A 23,844-nucleotide genomic window follows, 5' to 3' on the forward strand; every position below is an offset into this window, starting at 1 on the left:
ACACTTTAAAACGCACTTGCTTTACCAACTGTTTCGTTCACACACACACTCTAACACAACAGCAAATTTAGTTCATCAGTTCACCTATAGCGCATGTGTTTGGACTGTGGGGGAAACCGGAGCACCTGGAGGAAACCCATGCCAACACGGGGAGAACATGCATACTCCACACAGAAACACCAACTGACCCAGCCGGGACTAGAACCACCAACCTTATTGCTGTGAGGCGACTGCTAACCACTGAGCCACCATGCTGCCCTAAAATTAATATATTTATGCAAAAGATTTCTTAAATAATCCTAGCATATCACTTTAGTTGTGTCTTTACATTGTTTTCCAGTTACTTTTAAAAATATATTTTATTTATTTAGAATAGAGTAGTTGTATAATAGTAATAATATAATAATATTTAATAGTAAATATTTTATAAAAGCATTTATTAAAATAAAATATTTATAATTTATACATATATATATATATTTATAAACAAAAGGGGTGCATAGCTTGGTGATATAAGCCGGGCTAAAATTCTCACTCCAAGCTAAAACCAAAAGTTAACAGCCCTGAAAAGAATTAAAAATTATACATAGTCTTGTAAACAGAAGTAAACAGTGTAATTTAAAAATTGAGGTAGAAGAGTTTTTTTATTATTATCATTATTATTAAAATGAAATTAAATATTTATGTGTATTCCCACTGCAAACGTTAATAACAATGGGTGGTAAAAAAAATCCTTGCAGGTCCCAGGTGGCAGATGAAAAGAACATCCAGGAAAGATTGTAGCCTGGTGCAAACATTGTAGTATCAAGGTTTGACATTTCAAAGGGTTTATTTTTTTTATTATTTTTTTTTTAGAATTGTGCCATCAGTAGATAAAAGAAATCCCACCCACTCTCATTTATGCAGGAACATATATATACTATAGATCCAGTGCTTAAATATTCCTTTTAATTTTTTCCTTCCTTACAGCCTTTGATGTAAACGATCTGATATTTCAGAGCTTCCGCTTCAGTTATCTCAGGGCCCTTTTGGTTTCTTAAATAAGACTGCTATCTCAAACCTAAGTCAAGATTCTCTAATGTCTAATCCGTTTGATGTTTTAAAAAGTCCTCCAATTGGGTTGCTGTCAAAATGCATGACTAATTACAACTGTCAGTGCTGCCAGATGGTGTGGTTACAGCATTGTCAACAAGGGAATAACAGGCCCAGTGCTGACCAGCAAAACCTTGACCCCTTGAAAACAAGCCCACTGCTGGCACACATTACCACCTTATTAACAGCCTGCTGATTCAATATATCGCTTTGTTAAGTATGTCTTTGTTAAGTGTATTGTAGATAGATTCATTACCTTATTAAAGTTGCATTGAATTTTGGCATACCTCCGTTTACACTTGTAACCTGACTAATGATCAGTGTACTTCAGATGTTTAATAATTAGTTCATGTGAATTTTGCTCTTTCAGTCAATAATGTTGTATAAGTACATTTGTTCACAACTGTGTTTCCCAAAAGCTTTGTAAGTGTAGTAAGATTGTAAAAATTATAGTAGGACTGACCTTAACGTTACAATCTTAAGAAGCACCTAAAATTATTGAAGATCTATGATTGCTCTAGAGTAATCATTAAAGCCCCACAAGCACATAAGATGATATGAACATCAGTTATGAGGTTACCTCCAAGACAATTTGCAGATTACACCTTTAAATTTCATTCAAGTACAGTGTGATTATAATTAAATGGTTTGGTTGTACATTATTGTCCACTTTATTACTTTTTTTAATGGAACATGCATACAAATAATTAAAAAATACACTTCTAGATTAAATGACTGAACAAAAAAGGAGAAATTTAGAAAGTATGACTAATAAAAACACTCAAAAAAAATCTGTCAACAGCTATGCTTCCATTCAGCCATGTGAATTAAAGATGGCCAATTAAAAAAAATCTTTGTATACCTAGGCATAGTTGAATAATAAAATATGAAAATTGCCATGTCATAAGCCTCAGACATCATTGTTTTATTGTTCTCATGTAAATTCAGAGAGTGTAAACCCCCAGTGTAAAAGAGGTTTATCAGAACACAATACAGACTGTTGCGTGACTCATGGGGCAAGCCCTCAAGATTTGCATGCACTTTAGGTCACGTTCTATGTCATCAGGACCTGACAAGCAGCCAGCAGTCATCAAGAGATCACCAGCTTAAAACACATGCCCAGGCTGAGTTTGATAAGCCACATTAAGCCAATGTTTCCTAGTAAGCCATTGCCCTCTTTTATTTTTAATTTTATCTAGTTTAACTTACTATGTATTTGGGAGGGCGACACAGTGGCTCAGTGGTTAGCACTGTCGCCTCATAGCAAAAAGGTCGCTGGTTCAAGTCCCGACTGGGCCAGTTGGCATTTCTGTATGGAGTTTGCATGTTCTCCCCTAGTTCGCGTGGGTTTCCTCCAGGCACTACGGTTTCCATCACAGTCCAAATGTGTTATACTAGGTAAATTAAATAAGCTAAATTGGCCGTAGTGTTTGAGTGTGAATGCAAGAGTGTGTGGGTGTTTCCCAGTGCAGGGTTGCAATGATCCAGTGCAGTGCCAATGTGTCCTAGAAAGTAATGACCATTTCCTCCTTTATTTTTAAGTTTATCTAAGTTTATAATGTGGGTTGCTGGGTTGCGGCTGGAAGGGAATCTGTGTTATGAAACATATGGTGGATAAGTTGGTGCTGTGGTGACCCCTAATGAATAATAGGACTAAACCGAAGGAAAATGAATGAATGAATCATGTTTGTGGGACTCTTATTTTGAAAACTGGAGATGCAGATTTATTTCGATACATTGCAACGATTCGATAAGCCATCAGTTCATATCCCTATCAAGAGGCAATTCTTCATGTATTCAGAAGAGGCATACTGTAAGGTATGCTCACCTGTACCTTTTATTAATTTATAGTATTTATTGTGAAATTTGCAGACATTTTTATTTTACTATTCAATAAAATGTGCTGTGAACACATTACTAATATTTTTTAACTCTTCCTAACACAAAATGTCCAAGTAATGATAAAATAAACATGACTTAACAATGTGGTTAAAATTACATGTAGTTATTATTTTTAAAATAACATATTTTGCATTTAGTGCATCGTTACAATAATTATGGGCATACAGTGTAAAAAATTACCACAAAAAATTATAATGATAATAATAATGTAAAGGAATGAGTGAACCATCTTTCAATCTATTTCAACAGTTCACACTTAGCTGATGATTGATAAATAAATATGCAGGTGATCCGCTCATAATTAACTTATAAATAAACTTCACTCAAAGTGCATGGGGAAATACAGGGAAAGAATCTTTTCATTTAAAACTTTAGTTTTTTATATTTTCCTAGAAGATACTAGTCAAAGTACATTCATTGAATAAAAAGAATCTTAAATTGCATCTAATCCTCAGGCCACATTTATATTGCCCATTTGGAAGGCTAATAAATCATGTTCGCTTTAAAAATAAATGTTTTTTTTTTACTTTTGTACTTTGCGGTCAGCCCTACTCCCACTAATCAAGGAAAAACAAGCCCCAAGCCCATGTGTGGATCAATTTGCTGATCGCAAAAATGATTAGTGTTTGTTCTAAAAGTAGTCAGAGTTATTTGAAATACTGCTAAATATAGTGTGGGAAACATTTTGACCTCGAAGAGCGCTGTTTCTTTGTATAATGAATATTTCATTTTCATACTGCTCAATATTTATTTAAAAATGTAGTAAAAAAAAAAGTAAACAGAGCTCTCATGTACAGTACACATACAGTTCTCTGCTTAATTGTTTACCAGACTACTTACTACAGACTACTTCATAATGCATTATACAATCTGATTTTTGTTGTTAATTTTAGTTCATTATTTCTTTAATGTGCACAACAGATATAAAGTGAATGTAGACTGGTATGTATCTTTTAAATATGCTTTTATTTATTTTATATTATTATTTTTTTAATACATTTATTATAAAACTATTGCAACAAGGACATTTTTTGCAAGCATATACAAACTTTATAAAACTAATTATACTTTAAGATAGCATTTTCTATGTATTCCTATATTCAGTCAACATCCCAATTCCACGCTCTCTCAAAACTTGCAACATCTGTGGCATTGTGTTATGTGAAACCTCCACATTTTAGAGGGGCCTTTTATTGTGGCCAGCCTAAGGCACACCTGTGTAATAATCATCCTGTCTACTCAGCATCTTGAAATGCCACACCTTTGAGTTGAATGAATTATCTTGGCAATACTTCACTAAAGGTTTGGACAGATGTTTGAATAACATTTGAGAGAAATAGATCGTTTTTGTACATAGAACTTAGATCTTACTTAGATCTTTGAACTCATGAAGCAAATACAAAAGTGTTGCATTTATATTTTGTTGAGTGTATTTTATTGAGGTGTACAATTATTTTATTATGATATTTTTTTTGCATGTGATCTGAAATTATTTTAGATTAGTACCAGTTTTAAGTGGGAAGGTGGCTCAGTGGGTAACCCTGTTGCCTCTCAGCCAGAAGGTCACTGATTAGAGTCCTTGCTGTTCCAGGAAACATTTTACCTGTTCTCCTTGTGTTTGTATCACTTTTTTTTCTAGGTGCTCTGTTTTCCACTACTGTCCAAAGACAGTCCAGTGTGGTATCAGTCCTACTTTGGCTGTAGTGTATGAGTGTGTGTGAACAAGAGAGTGTATGAGTGTTTCCCAGCACTGGAGGTTCATCAGTGCACTCTTAGAGCTGGGTTTCGGCAGGAAGGTATATCCACTGGTAAAACATATGCAAGAGTAATTGGTCATGGCGACCCCTAATAAATCATGGACTACATCGAAGGAAAGTGTGTGAGTTCCAGTTTTGTCTTTGGTACTGACTAATATATATACTGTATATATATATATATATATATATATATATATATATATATGGTGGGAGGCATGCGTGCTGCAGTCCCACCAGTGTCCCTTAGTGTCTCACCAGTGATGATATAGTGTCCCATCTTAGTGTCCCACCAGGGATGATATTCAGCCTTATCGCACTGCTACGAGTGTGATATTGAGTTTAAACAACAGTTCGACAGCAAGAAACAAAGAAAGAAAAGAACATATAGAGAGTCTCAAAATCCTTTAGTACCACTTTGTTCCACCATTCATTCACATCTGCAGCTGGGGTCATAACAGCAGAAACTGTTGTGTTTGCGATAAGGAAAAACAATAAACACATGCCGGCATTTCTTCTGTCTTTCTTTTAACTGAACTAGTCTGCAGTACGAAAACAGGAAACTCATTAGAAACAAACAGATGGCCAACAAAAAAGTAACTTATTTAAAGAGTGGCCAACACAAAACACATCCATTCCTGATATGCGAGTCCCATCTCACACTCAACATGCTACAATCATATGGTATAATAAATACAGCACTGCAACATTAAAAAGAGAGACTTAGAATGTCACTCACTAATTTTATAATGTTTTTATCAGCTGTAGCTTGAAAATACGCTGATTTTTTTTCTCCTCTAAGGGCTTATTATGTAGTCTCTGTCGCCATCTTGTGGATGGACAATGTCAACTGTCGTTACTCCGCTCAGTGACAGGCTGATGGATGCTGAGGCCATGGATCTCAGAAATTATAAATATTCAAAATAGGCACTATTCTTATGAATAAACTCCATAGTTGCAATTTAAACAACTGCATTCTCGCCTAAAAAAAGCCTCAAAAGTACGTTATTTTGTCCAACAGCTGCAATATTTGTCAAACTGTAGTGTGTGCAGTTTTGATCTGCAGTCACTATATGTGGGCGAAGTAATACAGAAGGGTGAGGAGGCTGTATGAGTTTTGATATTGCAGAAAATCGCAAGGCTATTAGCCAATCAGATTCAAGAACTAATATGGTGGATGTGATTTTACCAAGTGTGATGCGATCCTGGATTAACATCTATGATGATCCTGAAATGTCATTTTAGTTCGAACATGTAATCCATACCTAATCCTTACCCCTAAACCCAACCCTAAAGCAAACTATTCTCAAAATCAGAGTAGATGTTTATCCTGGAACATGTCCTTCTTGATGAAATCATACTAAGCATATTATTGTATAGCATCCCATGGGAAGTATTAATTAAAAGTGATATATATCATCATTTATGCTGGGTACGAAATATATATAAACATATGACATAAAGAGCATACACAAACAGCCAAATGTTTTATGTTTTTAGTTGAAAGTGATGTGGAAAAGCCACATTAGACCTTTTTTAACATTAAAATTCAGATTTTATATAAATGGATTAAGGATTTACCTGCACAGTTTCAGAACTACTGTTTTAAAGATTAATTCTGAAAAAAAGAAAGATTAAATGAATACCAAATCACCTAAGAAAAGAAGCCCTGTGAAAAGAAGTTGAGCATGTAGCACTTATTGCAGTCATTTAAATACACCATGGAGGTGAATAGAAAATGCTTTGCCCTAAATTTCACCCTGCATCCTGGTGAGAATTTAAAAATAGCAGACGGTGCCAGCTTTCTCATTAGAAAGCAGTGTTTTGACAGCAGACATGTTTTCTATTCACCCTAGTCTTTCTCTCTGTCTCCGTTTGAGTCTGACCTATGGTTTGTTCAGTCCTTGCCTACAGTACACCTCAGAGACCCTCATCTGCATTTTAACATCCTGCATTAATTCTGTTCCCACGAAAAGGAGTGTATTTTGTTCCTTCACACACAGGAAGTAACTGTGCTCTGTGTAGCAAATATGATTCACAGAATCCTCTGGCCTCTGGGACCCACACAAAGACTGCAATTGATCTGCCAGCACTGTGCATTTCTCAATATAATGAATGAAATTCAGAGACAGATTCCTTTTATGATCTCACACACTGTTCACAGGGGTGAAACATTTCTGGAAGCGGTGTTATTTAACGTTCTTGGAAGAATCTGATAAGACATGCTTCCACCAATCATCAAGGTCAGAAAACTCATTCTGTGTGTAGAATCATTTACACCACGTCCAATCTTCATCAAGAAACACTGCTTTTATATGACCTTTAGGATGGGATGTTAAGATTCTGCCCACACGGTGTTGGTTTTAGGTAAATTCACAAAAGCTTAATATAATTGCAACCACTAGACAACGCTGTTGTCGATGACCTGAAGCAATAAAACTAAAATATCAAAATGTTGCCTGACGCGTGGCTGTGTGGAAGGACAAAATGCAACTTTTTGTAAATGATGGTATTACTGTAACCACGTAACCAGAAAAAGGAAGAAGCTTGAAACAACCAGTAACAACAACAATGGTGGATTATTCAGTGTTTGTGCTGCAGGCTCTGCTAAATTTATTAGCAATATTACAACAAAGCCCAGTAATGCTGTATTAACTAGGCAACCAGGTGAGATGCACATACTTGCCAACATTGGACTTTGAAAATAAGGGATATGCCCCCATTCACTGTATAACTTAAACAATCTGCTTAAAGAGCAACGAATTAATCTCTCATTTAGATTTTCCATTTGATTCCATTAAATAACAGAGATGGCACTTTAAAAATGCACACATTTAACATCATAATAAAAGCATTCAAGCATTCAAATTAGGAGTGGAGAACATGAGACTGATTCCTGTGACGCTCCAGGGACAGACGAGTCTTCGCTGAGGCCAGCTTTCAGCCTCCGCCGCTGAGACTGCAGCTCTGTATAAAACTTTTGGCCAGTGGAGAAATTAAAATTGTCGTGCTCAACTGAGTCTGGTTTCTCTTAAGGTTTTTTCTTCACTTCGCCAATTAGTGAAGTTTTTTTCCCCTCTCCGCTGTCGCCACTGACTTGCATGGTTTGGGATCTGTAGAGCTGCGCATCGTTGGATTTGCTCTTCAGTGTTTGGACTCAGTAGTGATTTTTAAACCACACTGAACTGAGCTAAACTGAACTGAACTTAAACACTAAAAACTGAACTACACTGTTCCAATTTACAATGACCTTTTATGCGAAGCTGCTTTGTTATACAAATAAAGGTGAATTGAAAAATTTAATTATATTGATTGCTTTCCTAACTTTTTATGCTCATTTAAGACAAAATTTGTTGTGTTTAGAAGAAAACCCACCAACATCGACATCTTTAGATGTTATTATTTTCATCAATTATGAGTACATGTCTGTTTAAACAGGCACCCAAAACTTAGACTTTTGCTCTGCTTCAAATCGCATGTACAGAATCCGTATGAGAAACAGCGTCTATTTATTACTATGGAACACGTCAGCCGACAGACACGCACTGCTACATGACTTTTTTTGAGAATTGCATAGGAGAGGCATTGATGCCTGTAATGGAAAGGAAGGGAATCCTGCCATTTTTATATTTATTTCAGAGTGTTTTCATGCCTATATAAAACGAAAGCACAGAACAGATTCACATTTAAGGGCAAGGGGCATCCCCTGGTGGTTCGGCGGGTTGCGTGTAGGGAGGATTGGCTCTTTAATGTTTATTGCCACCTTTCATAGAATAGATTGAAAATACGGGAGAAATTCTGGAAAATACCTTTACAGCATGATAGTGGGATAGAACTGTAAAATATGGGAGAATCCCGGGGAAAACGGGTGGGTTAACAGGTATGGATGCATTAACAGTTACACACATCAGATGTTTTTAGTTATACATGCGTTCACCATCCTCTTCTTGTGTTAATGTCTATACAGTACTCAGCACACTTAACAAGGATTTCATTTGCATGATCACTGCATTCTTGTGTTGTTTTAGTGTGTTCTGTGGCTGTGGCTGTGTTTAGGATGAAAAGCGATGGACATAAATTGATGAACATCCAGAAAAGCTGTAAACTGATTGCCTACACTCAAAAAAAAAAGATTTCCGCTGCTTGTTCAAATTACCTATTTAAAATGAACTGAAACAACCCAATTCTTGTAATTTCTTTGGCCAATTTCTTTGTTTTATGTTCAGTCCACTTAAATTTTGTGTTGGGACAACATTAAAGAATTGTGTTGGTCCAACTACCTGGCTAGGGGATTTGTAGTTCCCAGCATGCTTTGCATGGGATTGAATTAAAAGAGGGAAATGTTGACAATAAAAATAATCTTAGGTGTTTATAGTTAATAGAAACACTTGTTAGAGTTTAATCTTCACTTTAGTTTGAAGATTTAGAAGATTTTCATGTAATGCTTTGAGACCTAACAGTCTACTTATAATCAAGTGAGTATTAGTTGGCATGTAGATGCAATGTAACTTAAATTCAACAAACAGACCATCAAAATAAAGTGTGACCGAATGTTGGACCAACTCAATTGCATTTAACTGTGCAAACAGCTTTTTTAGTTGGTCCTAAACAAATTTATTGGATGGAAATCCTGCCCTCAATTAAATTGAGTTTATCCAATGAGTTATTTTTTGGAGTCTATTAAAACAACCAAAAGAAAATATTTAACTATTTCAACAGAGAAAAAAATGAAATCAATACACTGTTAAAAATGCTGGGTTCCACATGATTCCTTCATGTTGTCCAAACACAAATTGATTAAGTTAACGTAATAGTTTTTTATGATTTTAAGTGGATTGAACATATAACAGTTTAGTGTCACAAAAAATTAAGAATATATACTATATATTGAATATAATATATTGTTTATATAATACACTGCCTCTTTGTCCATGTTACCTTCTGGTCGACGATACAGAGCACTGTTCATCATAACAGCCCGACACAGAAACAGTTTTTTTCCCATGTCATGTACAGTGATGATAATAATAATTATGAAACAAACATCACTACTTGCTATACACTTTTTACACACATATACACTTATTTAACAACACACTTTACATGCCAATTTGCAAATTACAGCTGCACATATAATGTTGTATATAGTAATATACCTGTACATACACCTGTCAATTTGTATGTTTGCATTCACTACTTTTATTTTTATTATATATTTCTTAACTGTTTTTTGCTCTGTCTCTGTAATTCTGTTGGGCTGTAGAAGCTCTGTAACGAAAACAAATTGCTCATATGCTCATACTTATTTAAAATGAGCTGAAACAACAAAGTTCTTGAGATTTCATTGGGACAACTTAATTTTTTTATGTTCAATGCACATAAATTTGTTAAAAGTGTTAAGTTAACTTAATAGATTTGTGTTGGGTCAACATGAATGAATTGTGTGGAACCCTGCATTTTTTACAGTGTACCTGGCAATAAAGCTCTTTCTGATTCTGATTCTGATTTTAAATAAGTAGTTTGAACAAGCAGCTAAATGTTTTATACTTCTAACATTGTAAAACATATAGTTCTGACTTTAAATTCTCACTTAATGGCACATTCATAGCTGTTTTATCACAACTATAAACACACAGTGATTAAATGTGAATAAAACATTCTGTCTATGCATTTTTAACAACAAACAATACAATTGTGCGTACTGTCCTATAGATATTAATTATAATATTAAAAGTGATAATATTTAGTATTTTAATGAACAGTTGTCTTTTTATATCAGTTGTTGTTGCCTTCTATATTTAACTTCATGTTGGCTTCACATTACTGCAATAATACAGCAGACAGGGAGTTTTTAATTAAAACATTTTTGAGGTGTAATCCCTTGTGTGAAGTTTCACAAACTAATTTCGAGAGGAGCATGTGATATGATTGACTACAGCTGATCCTCATTGCTAATCATTAGCTAGCTTATCAGATCATTCTAAAACTACTATAAATATCCTGCCTAAACTTCATTCCTTATCTTCGTTTTTGGAACCCCCCCCCCCCTTCCCCCATCCTTCCCTTCTCCCTCCTCCTCTTTCATGATCAGGCAATACAGTGGCTCAGTGGTTAGCACTGCTGCCTCGCAGTAAGAAGGCCACAGGATCAAGTTCTAATTGAGCCAGTCGGCACTCCCTGCGTGGAGTTTGCATGTTCTCCCTGTGTTTGCGTGGGTTTTCTCCGGGTCCACCGGTTTCCTCCCATAGTCTAAAAACATGTACATAAGTGAATCGTAATACAGTCACAAGCACTTAACGCATACAGAAACACCTGATCTCGTATCCCTCCTAATGCTCATTGACCAGGCGGGAACCTCTGGCTCATCTATCTCCGAGCTCAGGGTTCTCTCCCGGGACAGCATGCCAAACCTGCTATCATAGTCGAGCATTATCTAAGTGTGTACTCTTGAAATATAATTTATTAAGCTATACATATTTTTCCAACACAAATTCTACTGTATCATAGGTATAATTCACCTTTCTAACTCTAATCAGCACAAACTCATAAAATAAATGTGAGGGAATGATGTTAGCTTGATGCCATTTCATCAGTTTCAACTTAAATTAACCTCAGTGCGCTCGGAGCAAACACACACGCAAACAAAATGTGTCACATGAGAAGCTTTAATAAGCACTGTGTGCGTCATCTGCTTCAGATCATCACGGTCACAGACTTATGAAAGCACCGAGGTCTCCTCACATTCACAGACTCATTCTTGTGGTGTGCTGAAATCAGAAACACTAAGCTCTTTAACAGATCAGCCGCATTTTGGGACGATGCCTCACAGTAGATGTATTTGTCTTTTGTTGCGGATAAACATAAGAACAACAGTCGTGCTTTCTAAAGAGATCTTCCAAATGTCCTACCGTGACACTTGATGAATAAAACATGTTAGGAACACCTTGTGCTCTTCCAGTCTAATAGGACTGAGGCTGTGTTCCTGAGTGGTTGGATAATGAACTGATGTCTTGTTTGCTTTTCTCAAAGCTTAACCTCAGTGTATGCTGTTGAACCCAGAAAGATACCATAAAAAATGAAGGCAGGACTACAGAATGAATGATTCTCAGATGTATATGAAAACCATAAAGGTGCATTTTTTTCTAAGCGATATCTTCTAGTTTTTTGATGAAAACAGCAGAACATGAATCTGCAATGTGCGCCTGCGTTTCAAATAACCTTGCCGCATGAATGGGCAAATAGCTGTTTCAAACTATTGTCTGACTGGCTGTCGTTCTTCTGCTATTACTGTGAAGTTTGAATGAAACATAAAAAAATGATCAAGAAACTATTTTTCACAAATCTGTTTTCTAAAACTCCAATTTCACATTTTGGCCACAAAATGACTGAAGAAGTTTAGATGTGAACACATTTTAATGTAATGTTCAAGCCTATACATAAACGGTTGAGTACACCAAAAAAGGACAATTTGAAAAGTCATTTACTCACCCTTCACTTGTTCCAAACGTGTTTGGGTTTTTTTCTTCTGCTGAACATAAAAGACGATATTCTGAACAGTGTATTAAAATGGTATACCTTGGCACTTTTACTCCAACTATGGAAGTCAATGGCTATCAGCTTCTAACACTGAAAAAATAATATTCATTTGTGTTCAACAGAAGAAAGAAACTTATTAAGGTTTGGAACCTCTTGAGTGTGAGTCAGCGGTGCCATTTTTGAGTGAACTAATATAAGGTTATTGAAAATATGATAGCAGGAGGTCAGGGCCTGCACATACCTTTTCAGGGGAATGTGCTGAAACTGAAAAGGACATTTACAATGTTATAGCTGCAAAGAACCAACAGCATATTAAACCCTACGTATTAAGATTGTGACATCAGTATAAAATATACAATGTGACACTGTTGCTATTTGCTGTTTTGTCTGACAAACAAACTGTCTTGTTTGTCCTTCAATGTTTAAAAAGTATGTAAAATATAATTTTCCCCTTAGAATTAAGGTCTGAGAACAGATCATTTTATATCTCTTAATTTCCCAGGGCTAAAAGTGTAAATGAAACACCCATAAACTCTCACATTCACACACTATAACCAATTTAGTTTTCAGTTCACCTATAGTGCGTGTGTTTGGATTGTAGGGGAAACTGGAGGAAACCCACCGTAATAAGGGGAGAACATGCAAACTCCACACAAAAATTCCAACTGGCCCATTTGGCACTCAAACCAGCAACCTTCCTGCTGTGAGGCGACAGTGCCAACCACTGAGCCACCGTGCCATTCATACTTCAAGTTATTTGAATTCAATACAAATGAGCAATCCGTTTCAGAAGGAATGTCAAGCCATTTATATTTTTGCTGATTAAAGGGTCTGTAAAAGTCTTTATGTGTTGTTTAATAGCAGGTTTCAGTGTGACCCCTCACTCCATTTATGACAACATAATTAGTATTGGAGCATTTAAAGGGCACCTAGGTTACCCATTTTTCTTGATTTAATATAAGTCTTTTGTGTCTCCAGAATGTGTCTGTAAAGTTTTAGCTCAAAACACCCATCAGATTTTTTTATTATAGCTTTCATACGTTTCTATTTTATAGCTCTGAGCAGCAGGTAGCGGTTTTAGTGTACTGCTCCTTTAAGGCTAGTCCTTCACTCCCACCGATTCCACATGCCTGTCAGCATGCCTTAATCTCCTCCCTCGTCTGCGTCAGACAGACATGAAGGAAGCAGATCTCACGTAACCTTTGTGAGAAATACTACAGTAAGAACTTTACCAATGAGTATTTGATGCATTTGTTGTGGAGTTGCAACGATGAGTCACACACAATGTCGTTACAAAGTTCACACACACACACACACACACACACACACACACACACACACACACACACACACACACACACACGCACACACACGCGCGTTTAGCTTTGCACTCTTTTTGCACGCAAATGTGACAGGATACAAGTTAATCTCCACTGCTGTATGGATATCTGTTAAGTTAATGTCCAAAATAAACCTGATTTAACGTCCACAAATCGGGATTGAAGCGTCTTCTTTTATAATTGTTCTGACACGCGGCTGTGCTGATGAAGTAAAGCTAAGCTAAATCGCTGTAATTCATTACACACATGCTCTGTTTTAAAACATTTTAAACTTGTAAAACTCACTCTTGATCACATTTGATGATGATTGATGATCCTAGCAAACTGAACAGACCTTTTATTCCTGGTTGCGTCCTGTCTTGTTGAAATGACTATACGCATTACTACAGAGACATATTAATGCGCAGCTGTCAATCAATTCGATGGGCAGGGAAACTGCACTCCTACGTAAAGTTGCGGTCGGTCTCAAAACCGCTCCAACTTTTTTATGTTGTTAAATTGAAAAAAAAGGACTGGGTGTGTTTATTTCACCCCAATATGACGCTCTATACACTATACCTACACACATGTCTGTCCAAACAGCTTGAAAAGTTGCTTTTTCACCATAGATGCAATTTAATTGCAAAAAAATTATTATAAACTGTCTCCTTGTCATCAATGTTTACTTGTCACCAATGTTTACAACACAAATGTTTATTGCTGTCATCCAGACTTTGTCAAGTGCCTCTACAATACTTTTATACCTTTTTTGCAGTTTTTGTTTTCGTGAATCCACCAGACGCCACTGTGTACGCTTTTTTGAAATCTCAAATTTCTCTCGCGAGTGCCATTCGCACCTGCAGATCTCACGTAAATCCACCAGATGCCACTGTTGACTGACTGACTGAATGACTAACTGACTGACCAATGAATTCACCCACCCTCCTCCTTCCCTAAACCCAACCAATAGTGTTTTCAAAAGCACAGACTGACCCGCCCACCTACTTCCCTAAATCCAACCGACAGTTTTAAAAAACAATACGGAAAAAAAAGCCTCCTGATTTTTACCACGTTTTCAGATCTTACCAAATTTTCACCTTGTTACTTCTTTATTTTATTTTTTGGCTTCTGTTTTTGTCTTACCCACCTTACTGAAACCATTTTTGCCAGACTCGGTCTTTGCTATTGTGGTCAACTCCTCTCAACATCTCATGTCCGTCAACATACATGGCGAAGTAACTGGTAACAGTGGGAAAGCCGTCCATATGGAGGTAAGCGGTCAGCTGGTAAGCGACCGCCCCTTTCTGTTCGCTTTAAAGACAAAATGCAGCCATACGTAGCTCTGGCTAAATAATTCTTGATCTCCAGAAATATATATAAGGCTACATTTTCAGAATGAACCTATGTTGCAACCAATCCTAAGAAATATTCTGCATTGTAAAAAGTGTGACAACTAGCTTCACTCTCCTCTGTATATTGGAGCCAGAGCTTGAATAAATCCAAAATTATTGTAGAACAAATAATGTACTGTAATCGTTATTGCTGATATGTACTACCTGACTTTAAAACAGTTACTGTTAGAATATATATATATATATATATATATATATATATATATATATATATATATATATATACATATATATATATATATATATATATATATATATATATATATATATATATAATGTTTGCATCACAAAGTGATAAGCCCACATTGAAATATTGAAATGTAAAAACAAAAAGTAACATATGGAAATATGCGCACACACGCACACACGCACACACACACACACACGCACACATGCACACACAAACAGATTTTGTCTGGGTGGAAACTAATGGACATGAACTGATGGTAATCCAGAAAAGAAAACAATGTATTAATCCATTTGATTCGAAAAATGATGTATGTTGATCAAAACCATGCTGTCTGATAGCACTGAAATGCCAAATGAGAGATCACTGTTTGTTTTAGTTATTGGGTAAGACTTTATAATAAACGCAAGTCATTGCATTAACCGATTGGGTACACAATCCTCAACACAAATTCTCAATACTTGAAGAAGTGTCTTCCCCAATTGTTATTTTTGGACATAATTACACCAATTCAAGTTTATGAAGATGTGATCATTTCATAGGGGTCATAGGAAATCATTGGATCATATACTGTTGAAGTCAAAACTATTAGCCCCCCTGTTTATTTTTCTCCCAATTTCTGTTTAACAGAGAAAAGACTTTTTTCAACACATTTCTAAACATAATAGTTTTAATAACTCATTTCTAATAACTTATTTATTTTATCTTTGCAATGATGACAGTAAACAATATTTTACTAGGTATTTTTCAAGACGCTTCTATACAGCTTAAAGTGACATTTAAAGGCTTAACTAGGTTAATTAGGTTAACTAGGCAGGTTAGGGTAATTAGGCAAGTTTTTGTAGAATGATGGTTTGTTCTGTAGACAGTCGGAAAAAAAAATTACTAAAAGAGGCTAATAATTTTGACCTTAAAATGGTTCTTAAAAAATTTAAAACTGATTTTATTCTAGCTGAAATAAAAACAAATAAGACTTTCTCCAGAAGAAAAAATATTATCAGACATACTTTGAAAATGTCCTTGCTCTGTTAAACATCATTAGGGAAATATTTAAAAAAGAAAAGAAAATTCAAAGGGGGGCTAATAATTCTGACTTTAACTGTATGATCTATTAAAAGAATGTGGCATTTTGGGAGGTAATTTAAGGACCGATCTGATTTTAAGGCCAAGTTCAAACAGTCAACTGGGAAAAAAAAATTTATTTAAATTAAAAAAATAAAAGTCCAGTTTCTTAATACCCAAAATATTTCATGAACTCATTGACATTCAGAAAAAGCTATACTGCTTAATAGGTCATTGCTAATATTTACTGCTTGACTTTAAATGAGTTATACCATCATTAATAATAATAAAAAAAATGTATATAACAATGATAACGGCACATTTATTTACAGAAGTGTGAATAAAATACACAATTGCACAAGCTACATCTTAGACAACTGCAAAAATTCCCACAATAATTCTAACATATCAAGCAGAGATATTGCTTGCATAACACTCATAGAGTATGTGGCATTTATCAGCGCTGCGATGCATTCATCTGCGGACTTCCGTGGGATCTGTGTTCGCTCCCCTGGGCTCATTAAAGCAGGGAGTGTTTGAACCAGGCCCGTGGATTTAAACCCCACTCCAAATAAACAACTTCTTTTATCTATAGGGCTGTGTGCATGTTTATTGCTTTTCCTTAAATAAGCTCAGAGGAGCCTCTTGACCTTCAGTTAAGACATACGTTCCATGCTGTGGTTTTGAATCCGAGCAGCACTGCAGTGGGCAAACACACACAGAGAAAGACATGGCATGATCCACACACACACATACACACCCACGCAGCTCTGACTCAATCCCATGAACACATTGTGCAATGCCTAATGCTGGATGCGTCTCAAAATTGCCTACTGATCTGCCTACCATCTGAAGTGATCTCCAAGTACCTAGATTGCACATTCGGAATTATATTTATACCCTGTTTACGAACACATTACAATAAGTGACATAAATAAATGCTGTAGTAGAAATATGTGCACACAAACAGTATGTTGGCCAAAATCATGCCGTCTGATAGCACTGAAATGCCAAATGAGAGATCATTGTTTGTTTTAGTTATTGGGTAAGACTTCATAATAAATAGACATCTGTTGATGTTAGTCATTGCATTAACCGATTACTCTCATCACACATTTGGGTACATTTTGACTTGGAATAAAGTAAAAATAAAAATAAAATATTAAATTAAATTAAATTAAATTAAATTAAATTAAATTAAATTAAATTAAATTAAATTAAATTAAATTAAATTAATTGGAACATATTTGATTTTTTTTTCATTTAGTGTTAGGTTTCTACATTAATGTAATTTTCTATAAAATTATACTGCCTATGACAGATAACACCGTAACAAACACAATTTTGGGATTGAACTTTGTAGAAATACAGTTGAAGTCAGAATTATTAGCCCCCCTGAAGTATTAGCCCCCTGTTTAATTTTCCCCGAATTCTGTTTAACGGAGAGAAGATTTTTTTCAACACATTTCTAAACATAATAGTTTTAATAACTCATTTCTAATAACTGATTTATTTTATCTTTGCCATAATGACAATAAATAATATTCTACTAGATATTTTTAAAACACTTCTGTACAGCTTAAAGTGACGTTTAATGACTTAACTAGGTTAATTAGGTTAAGTTAATTAGGTAAGGCAGGTTAGGGTATTTAGGCAAGTTATTGTATAACGATGGTTTGTTCTGTAGACTTACGAAAAAAAATTATTGTCCTTAAAACGGTTTTTAAAAAATTAAACACTGCTTTTATTCTAGCTGAAATAAAATAAATAAGACCTTCTCCAGAAGAAAAAATATTATCAGACATACTGTGAAAATTTCACTGCTCTGTTAAACATCATTTGGAAAATATTTAAAAAAGAAAAAAACAATTCAAGGGGGGCTGATAATTCTGACTTCAATTGTACATGAAAATGTATGCTGCTTTTCTATCTAAAGTTTAGATGAATAAAATTAAAGTGTTTTGTTGTAAAATAAAAGAAACACTTTAAAAAAAAAAGTGATATGAATATAAAAAGTGACCTAACAAAAAGTGACATAAATAAATGCTGTGGTAGAGATATGTACTGTGTGTATGTACTGTGAGAATGTTGGCCAAAATCATGCCGTCTGATAGCACTGAAATGCCAAATGAGAGATCATTGTTTGTTTTAGTTATTGGGTAAGACTTTATAATAAATAGACATCTGTTGATGTTAGTCATTGCATTAACACTTACACTTTTGGTACATTTTGACTTGGAATAAAATAAAATAAAATAAAATAAAATAAAATAAAATAAAATAAAATAAAATAAAATAAAATAAAATAAAATAAAATAAAATAAAATAAAATAAAATAAAATAAAATAATAAAAGGGTACAGCAAACATTTTCTGATTACATTTTTCATTTTTTTTTTTTACATTCTGTGTTTAATCTAATTATCTATTAAATAATATGGCCTAGGACAAATAACACCATAATAAAAACTATTTTGGGATTGAATTTTGTAGATATATATGAGAATGTATGCTGTTGTCAAATCATAATTTTATGTTTATATTTTTTAAATCTTAAGTTTTGGTGAGTAAAATTTAAGTATTTTGTTAAAAATTTTATATTTTTTAATTTATAAGTTCTAGTTTAGCTATAATTTAAGTTATAAGTTCAAAGTCATTTATGCTTTATTCATATAATTTCAGTGGCCTAATAGTTAAACATGATAAATTGCATGAATCGATATACAGAAATAAAATTCTTATTAGTATTCTCTCTTTAATGAGAAGATACTGATCAGATACAGTATGTTTAGGAAAACAATAATTTGTTTTGAGGGTGTTTGCATAGGTTTCCTCCGGGTGCTCAGGTTTCCCCCACAAGTCCAAAGACATGTGGTATAGGTGATAAGCTAAATTGTCCGTAGTGTATGTGTGCGAATGAGTGTGTATGGATGTTTCCCAGTGATGGGTTGCAGCTGGAAGGGCATCCACTGTGTAAAACATATGCTGGATAAGTTGGCGATTTATTCCACTGTGATGACCCCAGATTAATAAAGCCAAAAAGAAAATGAATAAATGAATGTTTTGAGGGTAAACAGTCAGCTGTATGCATGCTAGTATTTATTATTTTTTGTTGTGTTAATTAATAAACCAACAGAAATAACTGTTTTGGATTCATTAAATTATGTAATTTATTTTATTTATCAATAGCTTTCCCGGCAGTCTCCTTGCAGCTTTTTATGTTTCTTTTAACAAAATATTAAATAAATATGTTTCTGCTTTAAATGTCGAATTGATTGTGGTTGCATTGCATCAAACACCTTAACACAGAGCCATTTTTTCAAAAGCACATTAAATTGATATTATCGCCTGCTGCTCCTGAAATCCTTGCATTATAGATTGTGTTAAATGTCTTCCCTGCAGTGCATCTGGTATTTTAGTGTTTAGTAATAACTATCTGAAATAAAGGCTTATATTTTCTTAAATACTGTTATGACATGTTTTGAGTGTAAATTCTGCCCCATTTATGCTTGGAATGTTTAACATTTATTTACTTTCAATTTTAAGAGATAACTGATTAGCCTCAATCATTTAAAATAATTGTTTTGTTTGACTGTTATTTGCTGATTTTAAGAAATTAGACATTTCAAAGAAATAAATGAACAAGTTGTAATTTTTTAATAACCATTTAAAAATGTTTTTGATGTAATTTTGAGTTTGCATATATCTAAAACCTTTAATTGTTAAAAGTCCATGTTTTTTATATTATTTTAGAATTAAAATCTTTTGTAAAATACATTTCCATGTACAGTGCTCAACATATATAAGTACACCCCTCACAAATCTCTCATTTAAATTAATATTTTCTGTAGAATGCTTTACAATATTATATTTGTGCATATACATTAGTTTATACAGTACTGAAGCCAAATCTAGAGCTTATCTAACAAAATAACTTACAATAATGGTTCAAAAACTAGTAGACACAAATTTATTTGTTAGTGAAAAATATTAAATAACATTTTCAAAAACAGCAAAAATCAAGAGAAACAAAAATATATATACAATTTTGTTGAAATGTTGTAGTTTCTATTTTTATTTTAATATTTTGCATGAATTTAAATGTATTATCTTTCCATTTCTAAAGATGTTCTGTGACTAAAATATTATTTTTATAAATATATCTGTTTTATAAATCTGTTCTGTTCAAATGCACCTATATATATTTACTGAATAATGGATAAAACTGTTATGTTTGTACTCACTGAGCACTGTATCTCACCCACTTTTGGAACTTGATTTTGTTGATATTTACACCTACTGAACCACTGCACCATAAAAATGGATAACCTTTTTGATCTGAAAGTGAACATTTGGGCAAAATAAATAAATGTATTTTATTTATAAACTTTTCAGAGTAATATGCTGTTTTGAATTAAAAAAAACATCATCAATTATAAATTCAAAGCAATAAATTCAAATTTCTCATTTTATTTAATTGTGACAATGGACCTTTTAACCCGTGTCATTTTTTATTTTAATTGGGATTTATACATAAATTTTTATTTATATGCTTTGGTTTGTTAGAATATAGAACAATATTTGGCTGAGATAAAGCTATTTGAAAAATGGTGAAAATAGACCCGTGCAACATAAGATTGGGTTCAGGGTCACAATTGATAACAATAAATAAATATAAGAATGCAGTAGTAACATTGTAAAAACATGGTAGCATTTAAAACTTTTTCCTACATTCACTCATTAACAAGAAGTGGATAACCAGATGAAAATGGTTTAAGTTGAAACATATTAAGTAATAGCTGATTCATAAAACAAAGACTCTTTGTTTCCAAACGAACCATGTAGGCTAAAGCAAAAGTCGTAAACAGGTTTTATATTGCTACTAGCCTACAACTCCAACTGTAGCAACTACTTCAGTCTTCAGCCATATATTTAAAATAATTATAGTGAAATTAAGTTTTAGACATTGTAACAATGTTTTCCTCCGAATTCATCCACTGAAAGCTATCTTGCTGCTCACTGTCTCCCCAAATCGATAAAACTGAGTCACTTGCGCATCGGGCATCGCTCCTTTAGCCCATAACACTGCAACTGGCCAAACCCACGGGCACGCTGAGACTTACTAAAGCAAGCAACACCTTCAGTACAGTAGCTACAATATTTTCACAAAACTGCTACCCATGCTTTGAAAACAGCGTGCGATGAACATAACGAGTCTAAAAAAAACCTCTCCCACCTCGCCATTCAGGCACCAAAATATTGTATTTATATGCTTTACAAAATATTTTGACACAACATTAAAATCGTCTATTACTTAATGCCATATTTTATATCAGCTATTTAATAATAGAAGTTTCATCAATATAATTTATAAGGCGTAATTGTGTATTTCCACTTGTTAAACGTTCCCATTTTAAGTTGCCATATGACAGGACAGTATCGCCTACCAGTGTAATAGACTGGATGTTGATGAATGAAAACTGAATGAGGTTTCAGCACTAGTTGGTGGACAGCGCCGAATCACTTCTTCAGTTAATGAATGAATCGATCAAATGAATCGTCTGGAGGTGTAATCCCAACATGCAGTTGAAAACCTTTACAAAACACACAACGCTGTTTAGCATTAGTGCTCCTAACCATGCAAACGGACTGCGGTGCAAAGAATGAGAGAGAACATAATCTTCAGTGCGTGCAATCAAATCGGTCGAACCAATATTGCATAAGTTTCGCTGGGGATCACACGCATTTAGGCTAAGAAACGACAAAGCTGAAGTTCAGCAACGGACTCACTTGTTTGGAGCAGGAGTTGTCTGTATTGAATCTTAAAGAGTGTGTTTCCTTCAGTCCAGAAGCGTTTATTCTCGCTGGAGGCGGGTGTTTGAAGATCTCCATGAAGAGCGGGGTCTCTGCTGCATCAGATGCATATAGGATCGGGAACAGCGACAGCTCCACCTCCAGTGCTACTCAAGCTTTCACAGCACCTTCCGGACCCCCGTGCAACTTTACTGAATGCATCTTACAGTCTACAAATGCCTAAACTTTTACTGCTATAAGGGCTGTCATTACTAAACACGTTTTTAACTACAGGGGCGGTTCTTTAGTACTTCAGGCAAAAACAGAAAATAATAACTTGGTTTTAAATAAATAAATACATAAATAAATAAATGATTTATATTTCAGCAAGACAAAGACCACATAATTTGGCTACTTTTGAATTAATAATAAACCAAACAACTCAGATAAAAAATAGGCACAAATATACAAAGTATTTTATTATAAATGACTCATACAATGTATGTAAACGTTGGACTTTAGATGTGTTTGATAATGTAAGTATTTTAGACAAATAGAGTTTCTCACAGCATTTAAATTAATCTAAACGTTTTAACCTTTAATCCAAAACTTTTAACTATAACCAGTATATGAATTAATATGTTATTTTATCCCAGATCTGAGCAGCCTTTTTAAAAAATGTAACTGTACTTTTAAGCAATAACAACAAATTTGTTCTCTATGTTTAATAAATTGACTATTTTTATATTTTAAAAAAAACTTATTAAATGTGTTTTTTTGTTTATTAAATTCAGAACCACAAGAGAAGAAACCCTGGTAATAATTAAGACTTCTGTGGCTTAATAAAATGTGTTTTATAATCAAATCTTGTTTGTTAATGAAATATACACTGTAAAACCCAAAAGGTTAGGGTAACTCAAACCATTTGAGGAAACCGATTGCAATAAACCATTTAAGTTTAAAAAAAAAATCCTAATGAGTACTGTGAACTTAATCCATTTGAGTAAATGAAGCAATTTAAGCACAGTAAAACTCAATTAATGAAAAGAACTCAAACTAACTCCATTTAAGTTGAAGGTATTAAGGTATTCAATTAACTCATTACCTTCAACAATGTTTTAAACTCCTTTCAAATGAGTAGAGTTACCTTTCAGTAAATTTTGAATTAACTACACTCATTTCATTTGATAAAGTTGACTGTTGGGTTTTACAGTGTATAGAATGATTTACACTTTTAAAATCCACATTAATTTTGGAGTATGGGGGGCATCACAAATTGTGTTCATAAAATATTATTATGTTAATATTAATATGATTATATATTCATTTTATAAATGTTAATATATATTATTAATATTATTATACATCATTTTTACTTAATTTATTTCCCTCATACATATTGTCTCAATTATAATTTGTTTTTTTTTTTTAAACTAAGTAGCCTCTTTTGTAGTAGGTGGCTGATTTAAATAGCTTTCATTAAGTCAAAAGTGTGTTGTTGTTGCTTTTAAACTGCCAAATCTATCTTCTTTTTTTCCCAGGAGAAAGAAACAGGGAACATTGATTTGTTTTCCCCACAGGAGGGTGGGGCTTTCTTGTCAACTGTAGTGTTAACGTTGAGTTTCACAAACACAGCCAGACTTCAAAAGTCAGCCTATTATTGCTCGCACAATCCCTCATATTAGTCACGCATTGAAATGAGAAACCATTCAAGTAATAGAAAAATATATACTTAAGAATAACACAAGTAATGCTGGTTTCATTAAGTGACATGATTTGAAATGTCTA

General features: G+C 34.0%; 1 protein-coding gene across 1 annotated transcript in view; it reads right to left on the bottom strand.

Annotated features, from left to right (window-relative positions):
• Positions 1-22,216, bottom strand: part of mc5ra (melanocortin 5a receptor) — a 44,329-nt gene extending 22,113 nt beyond the window's left edge. The window contains exon 1 of the mRNA XM_056480185.1: positions 22,054-22,216. The gene's annotated coding sequence lies outside the window, so the exon portion shown is untranslated. The remainder of the gene's footprint in view (positions 1-22,053) is intronic.
• Between the last annotated feature and the right edge of the window lie 1,628 nt (positions 22,217-23,844).

The sequence above is a fragment of the Danio aesculapii genome, chromosome 19 (genome assembly GCF_903798145.1).
Source record: "Danio aesculapii chromosome 19, fDanAes4.1, whole genome shotgun sequence".
Lineage (NCBI taxonomy): Eukaryota > Metazoa > Chordata > Actinopteri > Cypriniformes > Danionidae > Danio > Danio aesculapii.